We start from the raw sequence: 23097 nt of genomic DNA, 5'->3' as shown, positions 1-23097 counted from the left end.
CCTCTTCTGGTGAAGGAAGGTAGTGAGGCTGATTACCAATCACCTGAGCTGGTAGAGGATGACTGGGTGATGGGAATTGCTGACTGGATATAAGGCAGCCGACACCCTTCTGCCTCGCTGGTGATTTCTCTGAGGGATTCTAGGAGACCAGTCTGATTCCTGCTCCTCAAAAGCTAAGTTTTCTGCCTTGCTTTTTGCATTTGTGTTTTGGTTTTATTTTGCCTTGCTTTTCTGGATTCTGCCATTCCCTTCTGGGGTGAGCTGAATTCCTTGGTGTCTTATTGCTCTGTCTTCAGAAAATTCCTGAGTACTGACATAGTCTTTTTGAAGCCTAGCGTCTTCAGGGCCTTTTTCCCTGTCAGTCTGTTGGCTCTTGTTTTGATAGGGTTTTTAGCGGATTGCGGACAGCAGCTTTTCTATCCTGTCCTATCTAGTTAGCTTGGGCCCCATCATTTGCTCAGTCTATCTTTCTATCTGTGTTAGTGTTTTTTCTTCTTGCTTCACCATCATTATATGTTGGGGGCTGCCTATTGCTTTGGGGTCTGCTCTGGGGCAGTTTAGATTTCCCTTTCTGTCTTTAGGCTATGTAGTTCTCCGGCTGTGATCGAGGGGTCTAGGGCACCGTAGGAACCCCCCACGGCTACTGCTAGTTGTTGTTGATAGGTTCAGAGGTCTGCAATCCGATAGCTGCCAACTTCTCTGGTTTTCTGGACTTAGCTGGCATTTCTGTTTTTGCCTCCTACGGTGACTCATTCATAACAGAATCACCAGCCATACCGCAGATCCTAGGGTACTGAATAGCAGGAAAGAATTGGAAAAAAAAAAAAAAGGTGTGTATATTTTTTCCTTTATATCCCTGAGGCAGTAGGGGGAATTTTTTTTTCTCTCAATGGAGATAAAGCAATTGTCTGATCGTGTGGAGCAGCTCGCTGTGGAAGTGCGGGGAATTTCCGCCTACCTTGCTCATTCACATGCTGCTGAACCAAAGATCCCTACTCCTGATGTGTTTTTTGGGGATCAGTCTAAATTTTTGAATTTCAAAAATAATTGTAAATTATTTTTTGCCTTGAAGCCTAACTCGTCAGGGAGCTCCACGCAGCAGGTAAAAATTGTCATCTCTTTGCTGCGTGGGGATCCCCAGGATGATAATGCCTTGGCAGCTCTCTTTCAGAAGGGTTTGTCAGAAGCCGTAAAAGATACTATGGTGGGATTTCCTGTTCCCTCTGGTCTTGACGATTCTATGTCATTAGCTATTCAGGTTGATCGGCGTTTACGAGAACACAGGACTGCACGAGAGGTGTTGCCACCTGTTGAACAAGTGTCTGAACCTATGCAATGTGATAGAGTTTTGTCCAGGGAGCAACGTCAGGAGTTCAGAAGGCGTAATAAGCTATGTTTTTTTGTGGAGATGCCTCGCATATTATTTCTGTCTGTCCTAAACGAGAGAAACGTTTTGTACACACGTTTTCTGTGGGTGGTGTTCAACCTAAGTATCTTCTGGCAATTACTCTGATCTGCTCCCTGTCCACATTTTCCGCCAAGGCTTTTGTGGATTCGGGAGCAGCCCTGAACCTAATGGACTTGGATTTTGCTAAACGTTGTGGATTTCCTATGACACCTCTGCGGACGCCTATCCCTTTGAGGGGGATTGATGCTACTCCTTTGGCAAAAAATAAACCTCAGTTTTGGACCCAGGTGGTAATGCAGGTTGCCCCACACCATCAAGAAAATTGCAGATTTTTGGTGTTGCATAATTTGCAAGATACCATTGTTCTGGGGTTTCCCTGGTTGCAAATTCATAATCCAGTTTTGGATTGGAAATCTGTGTCTGTGGTGAGTTGGGGTTGCACACCGCCCTTACTGAGGCTCCGGTTATTTCCACCTCTCCTCAGTCACATGATGTTCCTGACTATTTGGCGGACTTTTTTGATGTATTTAGTGAGAATGAGTCTGCGTCTTTGCCTCCTCATAGGAGTTATGACTGTACAATTGAACTGAGCCCGGGGTGTAAATTTCCCAAGGGTCGGCTCTTCAATTTATCTGTACCCAAGCACGAGGCTATGTGATCCTATATTAAGGAGGCGTTGGAGAAGGGTCATATTAGACCATCCTCTTCACCATTAGGTGCTGGGTTTTTTTTCGTGGCCAAAAAGGATGGTTCATTAAGGCCTTGGATTGATTATCGTGCCCTCAACAAATTTACTATTAAATATCAGTATCCATTACCCCTGATTTCGGATCTATTCTCCAGAGATAAAGGTGCTTGCTGGTTTACCAAGCTTGACCTCAGGGGGCGTATAATCTTATCCGCATTTAGCATGGGGATGAATGGAAGATAGCGTTTAATACTCCAGAGGGACATTTTGAGTACCTGGTGATGCCTTTTGGGCTCACTAATGCCCCTTCTGTCTTCCAGTGCTTCATGAACGACATTTTCCGAGACTTTGTGGATAAATTTTTGATTATCTATCTGGATGATATTTTGATCTTCTCCAAGGATTGGGATTCTCATGTGGAACATGTTCGGACTGTGTTCCGGATCTTGAGGGAGAATTCCCTGTATGTCAATGGATCGAAATGCCTTTTTGGGGTACAGAGGATTTCATTTTTGTGATTTATTTTGTCTCCGTCAACTATTGAAATGGACCCGGCCAAGGTACAGGCCATTTATGATTGGGTTCAGCCCACTTCTTTGAAGGCCCTTCAAAAGTTTTTGGGTTTTGCTAATTTTTATCGGAAATTTATAGCAAAATTTTCTAGTATTGTCAAGCCATTGACTGATCTGACTAAGAAGGGTGCTGATGTGTTGAATTGGTCTCCGGAGGCTGTTTCTTCCTTTCAGGAGCTGAAGCAAAGATTCACTTCTGCCCCGGTTTTGCGGCAACCTGATGTCTCACTCCCGTTCCAGGTAGAGGTGGACGCTTCTGAGATTGATGCAGGAGCTGTTTTGTCCCAAAAGGATCCTGTAACATCTAAAATGAATCCCTGTGCTTTCTTTTCCCGAAAGTTCTCCCCATCTGAACGTAACTATGATGTGGGGAATCGGGAATTGTTAGCCATGAAATGGGCATTTGAGGAGTGGAGACATTGGTTGGAGGGAGCTAAACATCAAGTCGTGGTCCTCACTGACCACAAGAATTTGATTTACCTGGAGTCGGCCAAACACTTGAACCCTATACAGGCTAGATGGGCCTTGTTTTTTACACGTTTTGATTTTGTAGTCTTTTCTTCCTGGCACTAAGAATGTCAAGGCTGACGCTCTTTCTAGGAGCTTCTTGGTTGATTCTATTGTGGTGACCAAGCCTGCTACCATCTTAGGCGAAGGGGTAGTTCTTTCTGTCATCTCGCCCGATTTGAGACGTGCTCTGGAAGAGTTCCAGGAGGACAAACCTGAGCGTTGTCTCAGTGGAAAGTTGTATGTTCCTGACCAGTGGAAGAAGAGAGTGATGTCTGAAGTTCATTGCTCTGCATGGGCTGGTCATCCAGGTATTTTTGGTACTAGAGATCTGGTGAGTCGGTCTTTTTGGTGGCCCACCTTGTCTCGTGATGTCAGGAATTTTGTGCAGTCCTGTGGGACTTGCTCCTGGTCTAAACCTTGTTCTCGCTCTAGTGGGTTGTTCATGCCTTTGCCGGTCCCCAGGAGGCCATGGACCCATATATCAATGGATTTCATCTCTGATATGCCTGTCTCTCAGAGAATGACTGTTATTTGGGTGATTTGTGATAGGTTCTCTAAGATGGTTCATCTTGTACCACTCCCTAAGTTGCCATCCTCTTCTGAGTTGGTGTCCCTGTTTTTGCAACAGGTGGTTCGCTTGCACGGGATTCCTGAGAACGTTGTATCTGACAGAGGAGTTCAGTTTGTGTCTAGATTTTGGAGGACTTTCTGTTCCAAGCTGGGAATTCAGTTGTCCTTCTCCTCTGCATTTCACCCTCAGACCAATGGGCAGACGGAGAGAACAAACCAGACCTTGGAGTCATATTTGAGATGTTTTATTTCCGCTGATCAGGATGATTGGGTTTCATTTTTGCCCTTGACCGAATTTGCTTTAAATAATAGAGCTAGTTCTGCCACTTTGATGTCACCTTTTTTTTGTAACTTTGGGTTTCATCCTCGATTTTCTTCAGGGCAGGTGGAGCCTTCTGCCTGCCCAGGTGTTGACACTGTGGTGGAGAGAATGCACCAGATCTGGGACCAAGTGGTGGATAAGTTATCTCTCTCCCAGGAAAAGGCCCAGCGGTTTTCCAACCGACATAGGACCATTGGTCCCCGGTTTAAGGTGGGTGATATGGTTTGGTTATCATCAAAAAATATCGCTATGAAGGTAGCTTCTCCTAAGTTTAAGCCTAGATTTATTGGACCTTACAAGATTTTGGAGATCATTAATCCGGTCTTTTTTCGGTTGGCTCTTCCGGACACATTTAAAATCCATAATGTGTTTCATAAGTCCTTGTTGAAGAGGTTTGTTGAACCAGAAGTTCCTGGGGTGGCACCTCCGGACCCTGTATTGGTTGAAGGTAACATGGAATATGAGGTAGAGAAGATACTGGATTCCCGTCTGGCTAGATGGAGACTCCAGTTTTTGGTTAAATGGAAGGGTTATGGTCAGGAGGATAATTCCTGGGTCTCTGCCTCTGATATTCATGCCAAAAGATTGGTGCGTGCCTTTCATCGGGCTCACCCTGATCGCCCTGGTGGCATGGATGAGGGTTCGGTGACCCCTCCTCAAGGGGGAGTTACTGTTATGTGTTCATTTTCCCCTTCGCCATTGAGGTCTGATGAACTCCCTCTTCTGGTGAAGGAAGGTAGTGAGGCTGATTACCAAACACCTGAGCTGGTAGAGGATGACTGGGCGACGGGAATTGCTGACTGGATATAAGGCAGCAGACGCCCTTCTGCCTCGCTGGTGATTTCTCTGAGGGATTCTAGGAGACCAGTCTGATTCCTGCTCCTCAAAAGCTAAGTTTTCTGCCTTGCTTTTTGCATTTGTGTTTTGGTTTTATTTTGCCTTGCTTTTCTGGATTCTGCCATTCCCTTCTGGGGTGAGCTGAATTCCTTGGTGTCTTATTGCTCTGTCTTCAGAAAATTCCTGAGTACTGACATAGTCTTTTTGAAGCCTAGCGTCTTCAGGGCCTTTTTCCCTGTCAGTCTGTTGGCTCTTGTTTTGATAGGGTTTTTAGCAGATTGCGGACAGCAGCTTTTCTATCCTGTCCTATCTAGTTAGCTTGGGCCCCATCATTTGCTCAGTCTATCTTTCTATCTGTGTTAGTGTTTTTTCTTCTTGCTTCACCGTCATTATATGTTGGGGGCTGCCTATTGCTTTGGGGTCTGCTCTGGGGCAGTTTAGATTTCCCTTTCTGTCTTTAGGCTATGTAGTTCTCCGGCTGTGATCGAGGGGTCTAGGGCACCGTAGGAACCCCCCACGGCTACTGCTAGTTGTTGTTGATAGGTTCAGGGGTCTGCAATCCGATAGCTGCCAACTTCTCTGGTTTTCTGGACTTAGCTGGCATTTCTGTTTTTGCCTCCTACGGTGACTCATTCATAACATTGGGCCCCATCATTTGCTCAGCCTATTTTCCTGCCTGTGTTTGTGCCTTCATCTTGTTTATACATGTGTGGGGGCTATCTATTCCTTTGGGGTCTGCTCTGGGGCAGTTAGTTTTCCCCTTTCTTGCTTTAGGCTTTTGTAGTCCCGTGACGAGGCATCTAGGAACATCGTAGGCACGCTCCACGGCTACTGCTAGTTGTGTGGTAAGATCAGGGATCTGCAATCTGCATAGTTACCAACCACTCTGTTTTCTGTGGCTTAGCTTGTTTGCTTTTTTCTCCACGGTGACCCATTCATAACAGCACGCCCTCACCATCTCCCACCTCGACTACTGCAACATCCTTTTCTATGGTCTCCCTGCTAACCCCCTCACACCTCTCCAGTCCATCCTTAACTCTGCTGCCTGACTAATTCATCTCCTCGCTACTCCTCCGCTTCTCCCCTCTGCAAATCTCTTCACTGCCTTCCATTCCCTCAGCGTATCTAGTTCAAATTACTAATACTGACCTACAAGGCCATCTATAACCTGTTTCCTCCATATGTCTCTGAACTAATCTCCCGATACCTACCCTCATGTAATCTATGCTCATCCCAAGATCTCCTTCTCTCCTCCACACTTATTCGCTCCTCACCCAACCGCCTCCAAGACTTCTCCCAAATAGCCCTCATCCTTTGGAATTCTTTGCCCCAACATGTCCGACTATCAACCACATTCGGATCCTTCAGACAGAACCTGAAAACCCACCTCTTCAAGAAAGCCTACAGCCTGCAATGACCCCACTACCTCCTCACCACTACCGGAGACATCACCTCAACCAACACTGAAACTGCTGCAACCCACCAACATACTGTCTCCTTCCCCTCCATCCTGTAGCATGTAAGCCCGAAAGAGCAGGGTCCTCTACCCTCTGTATCAGTCTGTCATTGTAAGTTTGTTTACTGTAAGTGATATCTGTAATTTGTATGTAACCCCTTCTTATGTACAGCACCATGGAATCAATGGTGCTATATAAATAAATAATAATAATAAGTGACAAATTCACTTCCAATAGGCTCTTGCCTTAGGGTAGATGAGATTAGTGAGGTTGCTGGGAGAGTGGGATAGGTGTCATACCGGTATGGGAAACTTTGTTCAGCATCTGCTACTGGAGAGTTTCCATCTCTATCAGAAATTACACTTATTCAATTGTTTTGCATGCATAGTTGTATCAAGTTAAAAAGCTCTTCTGTATGGTTACATCTGAACCCAAATATCCCTTCTCCAGTCTGGCATCTCCTGCCACAGACAAAGGAAAACAGATCAGTGTCATAGCCATATTTCAGAAGGCTGATGTAAGGCCATCTTACAATCCCTCCTCTCCTAATATAAAAAAAATTAGAGTAGTCTCTGTAAGCTCACCCTACAACAAAATCACAGCAATAGGATCTGTGTGCCATTCACTCGTGTTGTCCTCTTCAATACATTGCTCATGTGGTTTCCAAATGGGGGTTGAAATAGATAAATGGAGTCTAGAATGGGGGTTTAACTTATTCAACAGTGAGTTCAGATTGTATCTTGGTCGTTTGCTCTGTCTTTGGTCTTGTTTCCCATTGAGCACATGTGGGACATCAATGATGTCAGTTGCAAAGGGAGCTGCCAGCAGAGGATCTTGATGATTTGCTCATCTGCCTGCTGATGATTGATCAGCATCATACAGAGAGAAGTGCAAGCTATTGCTAACACCCATTTGAACTTAACAAAAATTTACTCATTAGGTGCCATATACTTTGATTGCTAATATCTCCACAACGGAGAGGCAAAATAAAAATATATATTTTATTACACTCTGCAGCTGCGATTACATTGTGTGTCCAGCTCGAGATGAAAAATTTGGTAGAACGTCCACTTTAAATACAACAATAAAAACATTTGCTTTACGCTTTTCACATAATGGATTGAAAGAGCAGATAATTGGGTAAGAGTCAAGAAAAAGCATTAATAATTATATGTATAAAATATGTATAAAGTAATATATTCGGATGTTTCAATAACAACTAAATAAATGAGATAAAAAACAATTATTTTGAAATTTATAACTGTTTGCACTTAGCAGAAGCATCTGATGGATTGGGGTGGAGAAGTGTGAATATATATATATATATATATATATATATATATATATATATACAGTATATACAGCAGCAATGCTGGTTATGGGCAGAGGATCCGCTGCACTCACTGACCAAAGGGAAGGGATCCTGGTGGAGAAGAAAGGAAGGTAATGATATCTATCTATTATCTATTTATTATCTATTATCTATATATCTATTATATATCTACTATCTATCTACTATCTATCTATCATATATCTATTTATCATCTATCTATTATCTCTCTATTATCTACCTTTATTGTATTTTTTACCTATCAGCAGTTTATTATAACAGTAATTTGCTCCTTATGGAATTTTCTTTGTTATAGGGAATCTGTCGGCACAATTCCCCCAATCTGTGTATATGGTCGTGTTGTGTCCTTTCAGTATTGTCACAGAGGAACACGACCATATACACAGTTGGGGAGAGGTTTGTGCTGACAGATTCCCATGAGGCATCTCCAGAAGATATTGCCCTGATTGGTTCGGGTGTTATGTCTCGTGTGATGAGTGATAACAGGCTCGGACTGTCCCATAGGGTAACAAGGGAATCCCCCGGTGGGCCCCTGTGCAGATCTGGCCCCGAAACCCACTGTATGAGAAGTACTTGGCATAATTCAATTGATCCTGTATAGAAAAAGGCAGCATCTCATCATTCATTAATCAAACTACCCAGTTTATTATTAAATAGTGATATAGGTAAATTTGTGAACGAGGGTAGTGTAATATTTGTATGCAAGTGGGCCCCCAAAGTCAGTGTTACTGGTGGGCCCTTGGCACCCCAGTCCGACACTGAGCGATAATGATAAATCTGTATGAAGTCATTCCACAGCAGATAGTGATGTCTTTATCAGTGGTGGGATACAACTTTATAATAACCGGTTCCTTTACTTGGAGACCTGTTTGCTGCACACTGTATTGGTAGATTTGTGGTAAATTGTCCCTGCCCCTCATATAAATTAAGAAAATATTAATATTCCACACATTTTCTGAGATTTCCCCAGCACCAATATTTTTGGATCCTGCTCCCATGAACTATAACTATGCAGCGTGCAGCTCATCTTACTCCAGCCGGCTTTATATAAATCCCCCCATAGTGTAAGCTGGAGCTACGTGTGATCACAGGAGCCCCCGATGTGCTTATTGTCCCCCCGTTAACGATCAGTAATGTGTGTAGAGAGTGTATTCCATTACTTACCAGCCACCTTCATCTGCCGTTTCCAGCGCTGCTCCAGTCTACTCCAACTCCACTCCACTTCTCTGTGGCCGGAGGTCACTTTTCAGTATTAGTCTATGAGACGCAGAACGAGGCAAAGAAAGCTGGAAATGGCAAAAGACAGTGACTGGTCAGTAATGTAATACACTCGCTACACACATTACTGATAACTAACAGGGGGACAATGAGCAAACAATGGCTGGAGAGCTCCTTTACCACAAGATCCTACTGCCCAGATACAGAGATTACATGGTCTGTTGTATTATTATTACTGTAGGTGACTCCTCAGAATGGAAGATGCTGCTGATGATGAATATAATTATTATTATGATAATCTGATCACATCTAATACAACTCTGAACTTCAGTTATTGGTAAGTTTATATTCCTAATTCTGTATTTCTCATGAGACATCAGAGCAGACTCCATTCTCATCTATATCTGAGCCTCCACCTCGATTACATCCATATACATGGGGATAAATCAGCTCTACCTGCAGCGATTATCCCTCCCATAATGATGGAAACTCTGGAGAACCCATCAAGTCCCTCTGCCCTCAGTATCACCCATCAGGAGTCAGTGGTGTCTGTGGGTCAGAGGATTCGGTTCTGCACTGTAGCTCCTGTATATAGTACTGTCCTGAGTGCTGCATATACATGATAGGAGACTGAGTGCTGTATATACATGATAGGAGGCTGGGTGCTGTATATACATGATAGGAGGCTGAGTGCTGTATATACATGATAGGAGGCTGAGTGCTGTATATACATGGTAGGAGGCTGAGTACTGTATATACATGATAGGAGGCTGAGTGCTGTATATACATGATAGGAGGCTGAGTGCTGTATACACATGAGAGGACGGTGAGTGCTGTATATACATGTTAGGAGGCTGAGTACTGTATACACATGATAGGAGGCTAAGTACTGTATATGCATAATAGGAGGCTGAGTGCTGTATATACATGATAGGAGGCTGAGTGCTGTATATACATGATAGGAGGCTGAGTGCTGTATATACATGTTAGGAGGCTGAGTGCTGTGTATACACATGATAGAAGGCTGAGTGCTGTATATGCCTGATAGGAGGCCAAGTGCTGTATATACATGATAGGAGGCTGAGTGCTGTATATACATGATAGGAGGCTGAGTGCTGTATATACATGATAGGAGGCTGAGTGCTGTATACACATGAGAGGACGGTGAGTGCTGTATATACATGTTAGGAGGCTGAGTACTGTATACACATGATAGGAGGCTAAGTACTGTATATGCATAATAGGAGGCTGAGTGCTGTATATACATGATAGGAGGCTGAGTGCTGTATATACATGATAGGAGGCTGAGTACTGTATATACATGTTAGGAGGCTGAGTGCTGTGTATACACATGATAGAAGGCTGAGTGCTGTATATGCCTGATAGGAGGCCAAGTGCTGTATATACATGATAGGAGGCTGAGTGCTGTATATACATGATAGGAGGCTGAGTGCTGTATATACATGGTAGGAGGCTGAGTACTGTATATACATGATAGGAGGCTGAGTGCTGTATATACATGATAGGAGGCTGAGTGCTGTATACACATGAGAGGACGGTGAGTGATGTATATACATGGTAGGAGGCTGAGTACTGTATATACATGTTAGGAGGCTGATTACTGTATACACATGATAGGAGGCTAAGTACTGTATATACATAATAGGAGGCTGAGTGCTGTATATACATGATAGGAGGCTGAGTGCTGTATATACATGATAGGAGGCTGAGTGCTGTATATACATGATAGGAGGCTGAGTGCTGTATATACATGATAGGAGGCTGAGTACTGTATATACATGTTAGGAGGCTGAGTGCTGTGTATACACATGATAGAAGGCTGAGTACTGTGTATACATGATAGGAGGCTGAGTGCTGTGTATACACATGATAGAAGGCTGAGTGCTGTGTATACATGGTAGGAGGCCGAGTACTGTATATACATGGTAGGAGGCCGAGTCCTGTATATACATGGTAGGAGGCTGAGTGCTAATGTATTTAAAACCTGAACATATGAACAGTGTCCAGACAGGCACTTCCTGGTGTGGGCACATGGTGTAAGACCGCTCTTTATGTGCATGTCACACGAGAGGGGTGGGGTCTCCCAAACCATGCATAAGCAAGGAAAAAATGGATTAACCCCTTTCCTACAATGGACATAATATTCCGCCCATGTAACCCTGGACCTAATTCCGATGGACGGAATATTACGTCATAGCGATCAGCGACGCCCACGTGGTGAGCGCCGCTGATCGCGTCCGGGTGTCAGCTGATTATCACAGCTGACACCCGGCACAGTGTCTCAGGGGTGGTCACGGACCACCCCCGACACGTTAACCCCTTGCACACCGCGATCAAACACGATTGCGGTGTACCGGGGGTTAAAGGGAAGCATCGGCAGGGAGTGGCTCCCTCCGTGCTTCCCTGAGCCCCCCACAGCAGCGCAATGTGCAGTGCTGCTGTGGGGGGCTCCATCCCTGCAGGTCCCCGGATCCAAGATGGCGACGGGGACCTTCGGGGGCCTGCAGGGAGATGGCTTCCTCAGTGCCTGCAAAGCTCAGGCACGAGGAAGCCTTGTGCTGTGCCTGTGACAGATCGCTGATCTGTCACAGTGATCTCTGATGTGACAGTTCAGCGATCTGTCACATGACAGTTATGTCCCCCCTGGGACAATATAATAAAGTTTAAAAAAAAAGTGTAAAAACAATTTTAAAAAAATCGCTAAATAAATAATAAAAAAAAATTCCCTAATAAACTCATTTTTTGGAAATAAAAAAAACAATAAAAGTATACATATTTGGTATCGCCGCATCCGTAAGGACCCGCCCTATAAAACTGTCCCATTAGTTAACCCCTTTAGGGAACCCCTTAAAAAATAAAAAACGAAGCAAAAAATAATGATTTATTATCATACCGCCGAACAAAAAGTGCAATAACTAGGGTTGAGCAATACCATCCGATATTCAAAAGTATTGGATTGGAATGGATCGACCCGATACACAAAAAAGTATCGCCGATTCCCATTCCAATACTGGAAGTCCCATTAAAGTCAATGGGACAGAAATATCGGAATTAAAAAAAAACCCCTTCGGGAGGGGGGAAGAGTGTGGGCGGACACTGTGCATGTCTGTGTGTGCGGGCGGGGTCTGTGCGGGTTGTCGGTGGTCTGTACGGGCCTGCCGGGGGCCTGTGCGGGCTGCCGGTGGTCTGTATGGGCCTCTCGGGGGCCTGTGCCAGCTGTCGGTGGTCTGTGTGGGCCTGCCGAGGGTCTTGTGTGTGTGCAGGTATCGTCTGATGGGACTACAAGTCCCATCGGGCGGTGCCTGCTACACTGACAGTGATTGACACATTTGCCAATGATGGGACAGTAGTAGTCCCATCATCCGGCTAATGTGTTGAATGTAAAAAAAAAAGATATATACATACTACATACATACTACATTACATACATACTACATATATACAACATACATACATACTACATACATACATACTACATTCATACAACATACATATATACTACATACATGCTGCATATATTTACTACATTCATACAACATACATATATACTACATACATGCTACATATATACTACATTCATACAACATACATATATACTACATACATGCTACATATTTACTACATTCATACAACATACATATATACTACATTCATACAACATACATACATACTACATACTACATACATGCTACATTCATACAACATACATATACACAACATACATACTACATATATACTACATTCATACAACATACATGCTACATATACTACATTCATACAACATACATATATACTACATTCATACAACATACATACATACTACATTCATACTACATACTACATATATGCTACATATATACTACATTCATACAACATACATATATACTACATACATGCTACATATATACTACATTCATACAACATACATATATACTACATACTTCATATATACTGCATACAATACATTCATACAATACATACATAGACATACAGTGTCATCTATGAAATAAATTAGAAAATAACAAACAAGCGATATACTCCATGATCCGCAGAAATCCACGAGGGTCCCATGCCGATTTCCCGTGGAGAACAGCAGCATCAGCTGATGCGACCGCTCTCTAGAGGGCTCCAGGAATCCAATGACAGAAGGTAGGTATCCTTCCGCACTGTATTCCTCCGCCTCTGTAAAAAAATAGTCCCTAGTCTCTCCCTAGTATGTTGTATGAATGTAGTATATATGTAGTATGTATGTAGTATATATGTATGTGGTATGAATGTAGTATATATGTAGCATGTATGTAGTATGTATGTATGTTGTATGAATGTAGTATATATGTAGTATATATGTATGTTGTATGAATGTAGTATATATGTAGCATGTATGTAGTATGTAGTATGCATGTATGCTGTATGAATGTAGCATATATGCAGTATGTATGTAGTATGTTTTTTTTTTTACATTCAACACATTAGCCGGATGTTGGGACTACTACTGTCCCATCATTGGCTAATGTGTCAATCACTGACATTGCAGCAGGCATCGCCCGATGGGACTTGTAGTCCCATCGGACGATGCCTGCACACACACAAGAACCCCGGCAGGCCCGCACAGACCACCGACAGCCGGCACAGGCCCCCGAGAGGCCCGTACAGACCACTGGCAGCCGACACAGGCCCCCAGCAGCCGACACAGACCACTGACAGCCGGCACAAGCCCCCAAGAGGCCCGTACAGACCACTGGCAGCCGTCACAGGCCCCCGAGAGGCCCGTACAGACCACTGGCAGCCTGCACAGGCCCCCAGCAGCCGGCACAGACCACTGACAGCCGGCACAAGCCCCCGAGAGGCCCGTACAGACCCCCCGCAGTCGGCACAGACCGCGCATCATGATGACATCATTTCAGCAGCCAATCACAGCCACAACAGTGGCTCATTGCATTATGGGGACTTCCGATACCGGTATCCGATATTGAAAAAATATCGGTACTCGGTATCAGAATTCCGATACAGCGAATATCGGCCGATACCCGATATTTGCAGTATCGGAATGCTCAACACTAGCAATAATGCGCGATCAAAAAGACGAATATAAATATCCATGGTACCTCTGAAAACATCATCTTGTCCCGCAAAAAACGAGCCTGCAATACAGCATCATCAGCAAAAAAATAAAAAAGTTATAGCTCGCAGAATAAAGCAATGCAAAAAATTTTTTATGTTAAATTGTTTTCATTGCATAAAAGCGCCAAAACATAAAAAAAATTACCTAAATGAGGTATCGCTGTAACCGTACTGACACGAAGAATAAAACCGCTTTATCAATTTTACCGCAGGCGGAACGGTGTAAACGCACCCCCCAAAAGAAATTCATGAAATGCTGGTTTTTGTTCATTCTGTGTCCCAAAAATCAGAATAAAAAGCGATAAAAAAAGTCACGTGCCCAAAAATGATACCCATAAAAACGTCAACTCGTCTCGCAAAAAATAAGACCTCACATGGGTCACAATATGGAAAAATTATAGCTCTCAATATGTGGTGATGCAAAAACTATTTTTTACAATAAAAAGCGTCTTTTAGCGTGTGACAGCTGCCAAACATAAAAACCGCCATAAATAGTGAATCAAACACCCCGTTATCACCCCTTAGTTAGGGAAAAATAATAAAATTAAAAGAAAATGCATTTATTTCCATTTTCCCATTAGGGTTAGGGCAAGAGTTAGGAATAAGATTAGGGTTAGGGGTGTGTTGGGGTTAGGGTTAGAACTGGGGGTTTCCACTGTTTAAGCACATCAGGTGCTCTCCAAATGCAACATGGCATCTGATCTCAATTCCAGCCAATTCTGCGTTGAAAAAGTCAAATGGTGCTCCTTCCATTCCAAGCTCTGCCATGCGCCCAAACAGTGTTTTACCCCCACATATAGGGTATCAGCCTACTCAGGACAAATTGCAAAACAACTTTTGGGGTCCAATTTCTCCTGTTACCCTTAGGAAAATAAAAAAATGGGGGCAAAAATATCATTTTTGTGGAAAAAAATGATTTTTTTATTTTCATGCCTGGGCGTTATAAATTTCTGTGAAGCACTTGGGGGTTCAAAGTGCTCACCACACATCTAGATAAGTTCCGTGGGGGGTATAGTTTCCAAAATGGGGTCACTTGTGGGGAGTTTCAATAGTTTAGGTACATCAGGGGCTCTCGAAACGCACATGACACCCGCAGACCATTCCATCAAAGTCTGAATTCCAAAACGTCACTACTTCCCTTCCGAGCCCCGACGTGTGCCCATGCAGTAGTTTTCTCCCACATATGAGGTATCAGCTTACTCAGGACAAATTGGACAACAACTTTTGAGGTCCAAGTTCTCCTGTTACCCTTGGGAAAATAAAAAAATGGGGACTAAAAGATCATGTTTGTTGAAAAGATACGATTTTTTTATTTTCACGCCAGGGCGTTATAAACTTCTGTGAAGCCCTTGGGGGTTCAAAGTGCTCACCACACATCTAGATAAGTTCCTTGGGGGGTCTAGTTTCAAAATGGTGTCATTTGTGGTAGGTTTTCACTGTTTTGGTACATCAGGGGCTTTCCAAACGCGACATGGTGTCCGATCTCAATTCCAGCCAAAAAAGTCAAATGGCGCTGCTTCCCTTCTGAGCTCTGCCATGCACCCAAATAGTCGTTTACACCCACATATGGGGTATCAGCGTACTCAGGACAAATTGCACAATAACTTTTAGGGTCCTGTTACCCTTGGGAAAATAAAAATTGGGGGTGAAAAGATCATTTTTGTGGAAAAAATATGATTTTTTAATTGTACCACTGTACGTTATAAACTTCTGTGAAGCCCTTGCAGGTTGAAAGATCTCACCACATATCTAGATAAGTTCCTTGGGGTGTCTAGTTTCCAAAATGGGGTCACTTGTGGGGGGTTTCCACTGTTTAGGTACATCAGGGGCTCTTCAAACGTGACATGGCGTCGGATCTGAATTCCAGCCAATTTTGCATTACAAAAGTCAAACGGCGCTCCTTCTCTTCTGAGCTCTGCCATGCGCCGAAACAGTGGTTCCCCCCACATATCAGGTAACAGCGCACTCAGGACAAACTGCACAATAAGTTTTGCAGTACAATTTCTCCTGTTACCCTTGTTAAAATAAATAAAATTGAACCTGAAGCATTTTTTTTGTGAAAAAAGTTAAATGTTCATTTTTTTTTAAATATTCTAAAAAATTCCTGTGACGCACCTGAAGGGTTAATAAACTTCTTGAATGTGGTTTTAAGCACCTTAAGGGGTGCAGTTTTTAGAATGGTGTCACTTTTGGGTATTTTCTCTCATATAGACCCCTCAAAGTGGCTTCAAATGTGATGTGGTCCGTAAAAATAAAATGTTGTTGCAAAAATGAGAAATCGCTGGTCAACTTTTAACCCTTATAACTACCTAACAAAAAAAATTTTCGTTCCAAATTTATGCTGATGTAAAGTAAATATGTTGGAAATGTTATTTATTACGTTTTTTGTGTGCTGTATCTCTGTGATTTAAGAGCATAAAAATTCAAAGTTGGAAAATTGCGAAATTTTCAAAGTTTTCGCCAAATTTCTGTTTTTTTTCAAAAATAAACACAAGTTATTTGAATGAAATTTTACCACTAACATGAAGTACAATATGTCACGAGAAAACATTGTCAGAATCACCAAGATCCATTGAAGCATTTCAGAGTTATTACCTCATAAAGGGACAGTGGTTAGAATTGTAAAAATTGGCCCGGGAGTTAACATGCAAACCACCCTTGGTAGTGAAGGGGTTAAAAACACATGTGACATGCACAAATGTGAACAAGTCAGTCGGACAGTGTTCACACCACCCACTGACTGAAACACAAAACGAAAACACAGAATGACAAATGTGCAAAAATACTCTGCAGTAAAAAATATAATAGTAGTCAGCAAGTGCTGGTAAAAAAATATAACAAATACAGGGTATTTAGTCGATATGTTTTTTGCAAAAAATGTATACCAAGCCACTCCACCTCGTCACGGTAAACCTTAGTGGAGCAGTCACTATCTAATGCATTTAAAACCTGAACATATGAACAGTGTCTAAATGAACAGGATTCAGACAGGCGCTTCCTGGTGTGGGCACGTGGTGTAGACGGCTCTTTATGCGCATGTCACACAAGAGATGGGTGGGTAGGACTTGTCTCTGCAGGAAATAACACAGTTATCTAGAGCCCCGCTTGCAGAACACATTACTTTTTTTTTTCCCCAACTTCTACATTACACCACATGAAGAAAAAAAGGCAACATAGTATCACTCTACACAGTATCAGGACTACCCCCCATTTAAAACAGCATACTCAAAATACATCACTGCAGTAATAATATCCCTTAATTAGCCCCTATGGTAATAATATCCCCAATCCTGGCCCCCGTGTGTCTCATTCCTGGCTTCAGCCATATGTTCTCCTATCCCACCCTTATGAGTTATCCATTCTGCCCCATATGATCTCCCCATCCTGTCTCATCTGTGTCCATCATATCCATCCTGCCCCATGATCCTGCATAATCTGTCTCCAATCCTGCCCCCAGTGTCTCCAATCCTGTCCCAGTGGCTCCAATCATGCCCCCATGTCTTTCTTCCTGCCCCGTGCCTCCAATCATGCTCCGTGTCTCCATTCTGCCAACAGTGTCTCCAATCCTGCCCCCAATCCTGCCCCATCTCCATTCTGCCCCATCTCCATCCTGCCCTGTCTCCATCCTGCCGGGCCTGGCTTGCCGGCATTGCCGCTTTCAACTAAACCCCCCCCCAAAAAAAAAACAACCTTTCATCTCACCTGGCTTGCCGTGCTCCATCGGCGAGCGATCCTCACCCCAACAAGAAAGCGCGCACTCACCGGCGACTGACAATGATGTCAGACACCGGCGACAAGTGCGCTGACGTCAGCTGCCAGCCTCTGATTGGCTGGCAGCTTTAACTATGGCCATGCGGCTGCACACGGCAATAGACTAACTGAACCTATGTCCTGGACGCAGGTTCAGTTTGATCGGCAGAATCCTGCCGCTGGGGACCGGGCAGTGGGGCTCGATGGGTAGAGGTGACAGGGCCCGATGCAGGCCCCCTCTGCTGATCGGGCCTGTGATAAAACACTCCGGGATCGGCTTTGCCGGGGTCAAAGGTCACGTGAGTTCAGCATGAAACTCAGGCGCAGAGCTGGGATTCGGGTGTAACTGACCCTGGGTCAGGTTTATTAATGGTGAAAGCAATGCAAAAGGAAATAAAACATAAAACAAATCCTTGCCTGTCCGGCACTAACTAAACAATGGACAACCTAACTACCAACTGGCGGGCTTCTCCCGTCCAGCCAAACCACAGTTGCAGTGGGCACTGCTTCCACTCACGTGTGTCTCTCACACAGACAGGCTCTCTGTGTTCCCAGGCTGAGACACTCACACAACCACCTGGCATCCTTTTATATCCACCTCCCATTATTCATTAGCAAGCAGGTGCGATACTGACCAGACTAGGCCACATAGGAAAGGAATCTGGGCGAGATATACTACCCTCATCCACTATTCCCACATGATTCTCACAGGCTCCATATGCCAGTCAGGGCTGTAATGCCCCGATCACGGCCCTGCACACACTGCACCCATACAATCACATCCCTTACACACATTGCACCCATACAATTACATACTGTACACACTGCACCCATACAATCACATACTGTACACACACTGCACCCATACAATCATATACTGTACACACACAGCTCCCATCCAATCACATACTGTACACACACTGCACACATACAATCATATACTGTATACACACAGCTCCCATACAAACACATACTGTACACACTGCTACCATATAATCACACACTGTACATAAACTGCACCCATACAATCATATACTGTACACGCTGCTCCTATACAATTACACACTGTACACACACTGCTCCCATACAATCACATACTGTACACACACTGCACCCATGCAATCACATACTGTACACACACTGCACCCATACAATCACACACTGTACACACACTGCACCCATACAATCACACACTGTACACACACTGCTCCCATACAATCACATACTGTACACACACTGCACCCATACAATCACATACTGCACACACACTGCTCACATACAATCACACACTGTACACACACTTCTCCCATACAATCACACACTGTACACACACTGCTCCCATGCAATCACATACTGTACACACACTGCACCCATACAATCACATACTGTACACACACTGCACCCATACAATCACATACTGTACACGCTGCTCCTATACAATCACACACTGTACACACACTACTCACATACAATCACATACTGTACAGGCTGCTCCCATACAATCACATACTATATACATACTGCTTACATACAATCGCATACTGTGTACACACACTGCTCCCATACAATCACATACTGTACACACTCTGCTCCCATACAATCACATACTGTATACTCTGTTCCCATACAATCACATACTGTACACACACTGCTGCCATACAATCACATACTGTACACACACTGCTCCCATACAATCACATACTGTACACGCTACTCCTATACAATCACACACTGTACACACACTACTCACATACAATCACATACTATACATGCTGTTCCCGTACAATCACACACTGTACACACACTGCACCCATACAATCACATACTGTACAAACACTGCACCCATACAATCACATACTGTATACACTGCTACCATATAATGACACACTGTACATAAACTGCACCCATACAATCACATACTGTACACGCTGTTCCCATACAATCACATACTGTACACACACTACTCACTTACAATCACATACTGTACACGCTGTTCCCATACAATCACATACTGTACACGCTGTTCCCATACAATCACATACTGTGCACACACTGCTCCCATACAATCACATATTGTACCCGCTGTTCCCATACAATCACATACTGTACACACACTACTCACATACAATCACATACTGTGCACACACTGCATCCATACAATCACATACTGTACACACACCGCACCCATACAATCACATACTCTACACACACTGCTCCCATGCAATCACATGCTGTACACACACTGCTGCCATACAATCACAGACTGTACACGCTGCTCCCATACAATCACAGACTGTACACGCTGCTCCCATGCAACTCACATTTTGCATGATTTTAATTAGCAGGAGACTGCAAAGTAAGGGGTCTAGCCCTTTTTCTGCTCTCACTGAAGAGCTGGAGCAAGTTGAGTTTCAGTACTCCTTTCATTTGGTGTGGGTGCTGTATGGCGGCCATTTTTGCTTTGGTTTTGTGCTGGCGGGGCGGCGCGGTCTGGAGTCCTGGGGACTCAGTCTTGCAGCATGGGTGCTGTGGGGCACCAGGCCATCGGCCCTGCCGATGCATTGCCGCTGTGGCAATGGTCAGCACACGGCTCCTCTCCGTTAGGGCGCTAAGACCCACTACGAGGTTTGCCGTGATGTGGCAGTGGGCGTCATACAGTCTGATCAGAATGTTAATCTAAGAACTTCATGTTCAGTTAGATATTTCTGCCAAGAGGCATTAGATCATTGTATGATTTTTGGAGGTGCTGTCCTCTCGCGCTTTTCAGCAAATCACATACTGTACACACACTGCACCCATACAATCACATACTGTACACACACTGCTCCCATACAATCACATACTGTACACACACTGCTCCCATACAATCACATCCTGTACACACACTGCTCCCATACAATCACATTCTCTACACACACTGCTCCCATACAATCACACACTGTACACACTGCTCCCATACAATCACATTCTATACACACACTGCTCCCATACAATCACATTCTGTACACACACTGCTCACATACAATCACATTCTGTACACACACTGCTCCCATACAATCACATTCTCTACACACACTGCTCCCATACAATCACACACTGTACACACACTGCTCCCATACAATCACATACTGTACACACCCTGCACCCATACAGTCACATATTGTACACACACTGCTCCCATACAATCACACACTGTACACACACTGCACCCATACAATCACATACTGTAAACACACTGCTCCCATACAATCACATACTGTACACACACTGCACCCATACAATCACACACTGTACACACACTGCACCCATACAATCACACACTGTACACACACTGCTCCCATGCAATCACATACTGTACACACACTGCACCCATACAATCACATACTGTACACACACTGCACCCATACAATCACATACTGTACACGCTGCTCCTATACAATCACACACTGTACACACACTACTCACATACAATCACATACTGTACAGGCTGCTCCCATACAATCACATACTATATACATACTGCTTACATACAATCGCATACTGTGTACACACACTGCTCCCATACAATCACATACTGTACACACTCTGCACCCATACAATCACATACTGTACACACACTGCACCCATACAATCACATACTGTACACGCTGCTCCTATACAATCACACACTGTACACACACTACTCACATACAATCACATACTGTACAGGCTGCTCCCATACAATCACATACTATATACATACTGCTTACATACAATCGCATACTGTGTACACACACTGCTCCCATACAATCACATACTGTACACACTCTGCTCCCATACAATCACATACTGTATACTCTGTTCCCATACAATCACATACTGTACACACACTGCTGCCATACAATCACATACTGTACACACACTGCTCCCATACAATCACATACTGTACACGCTACTCCTATACAATCACACACTGTACACACACTACTCACATACAATCACATACTATACATGCTGTTCCCGTACAATCACACACTGTACACACACTGCACCCATACAATCACATACTGTACAAACACTGCACCCATACAATCACATACTGTACACACTGCTACCATATAATGACACACTGTACATAAACTGCACCCATACAATCACATACTGTACACGCTGTTCCCATACAATCACATACTGTACACACACTACTCACTTACAATCACATACTGTACACGCTGTTCCCATACAATCACATACTGTACACACACTACTCACATACAATCACATACTGTACACGCTGTTCCCATACAATCACATACTGTACACGCTGTTCCCATACAATCACATACTGTGCACACACTGCTCCCATACAATCACATATTGTACACGCTGTTCCCATACAATCACATACTGTACACACACTACTCACATACAATCACATACTGTGCACACACTGCATCCATACAATCACATACTGTACACACACCGCACCCATACAATCACATACTCTACACACACTGCTCCCATGCAATCACATGCTGTACACACACTGCTGCCATACAATCACAGACTGTACACGCTGCTCCCATACAATCACAGACTGTACACGCTGCTCCCATGCAACTCACATTTTGCATGATTTTAATTAGCAGGAGACTGCAAAGTAAGGGGTCTAGCCCTTTTTCTGCTCTCACTGAAGAGCTGGAGCAAGTTGAGTTTCAGTACTCCTTTCATTTGGTGTGGGTGCTGTATGGCGGCCATTTTTGCTTTGGTTTTGTGCTGGCGGGGCTGCGCGGTCTGGAGTCCTGGGGACTCAGTCTTGCAGCATGGGTGCTGTGGGGCACCAGGCCATCGGCCCTGCCGATGCATTGCCGCTGTGGCAATGGTCAGCACACGGCTCCTCTCCGTTAGGGCGCTAAGACCCACTACGAGGTTTGCCGTGATGTGGCAGTGGGCGTCATACAGTCTGATCAGAATGTTAATCTAAGAACTTCATGTTCAGTTAGATATTTCTGCCAAGAGGCATTAGATCATTGTATGATTTTTGGAGGTGCTGTCCTCTCGCGCTTTTCAGCAAATCACATACTGTACACACACTGCACCCATACAATCACATACTGTACACACACTGCTCCCATACAATCACATCCTGTACACACACTGCTCCCATACAATCACATCCTGTACACACACTGCTCCCATACAATCACATTCTCTACACACACTGCTCCCATACAATCACACACTGTACACACACTGCTCCCATACAATCACATTCTATACACACACTGCTCCC

General features: G+C 44.0%; 1 pseudogene; it reads right to left on the bottom strand.

The window, feature by feature from the left end:
• LOC141077942 (fibroblast growth factor receptor substrate 2-like) overlaps positions 1–23097 on the bottom strand; it is a 52731-nt pseudogene that overhangs the window by 4309 nt on the left and 25325 nt on the right.

This window comes from Dendrobates tinctorius, unplaced genomic scaffold, assembly GCF_039654945.1.
Source record: "Dendrobates tinctorius isolate UK_male_01 unplaced genomic scaffold, ASM3965494v1 ptg000477l, whole genome shotgun sequence".
Classification (NCBI taxonomy): Eukaryota; Metazoa; Chordata; class Amphibia; order Anura; family Dendrobatidae; genus Dendrobates; species Dendrobates tinctorius.
This window is presented reverse-complemented; position numbering and strand designations above follow the sequence as displayed.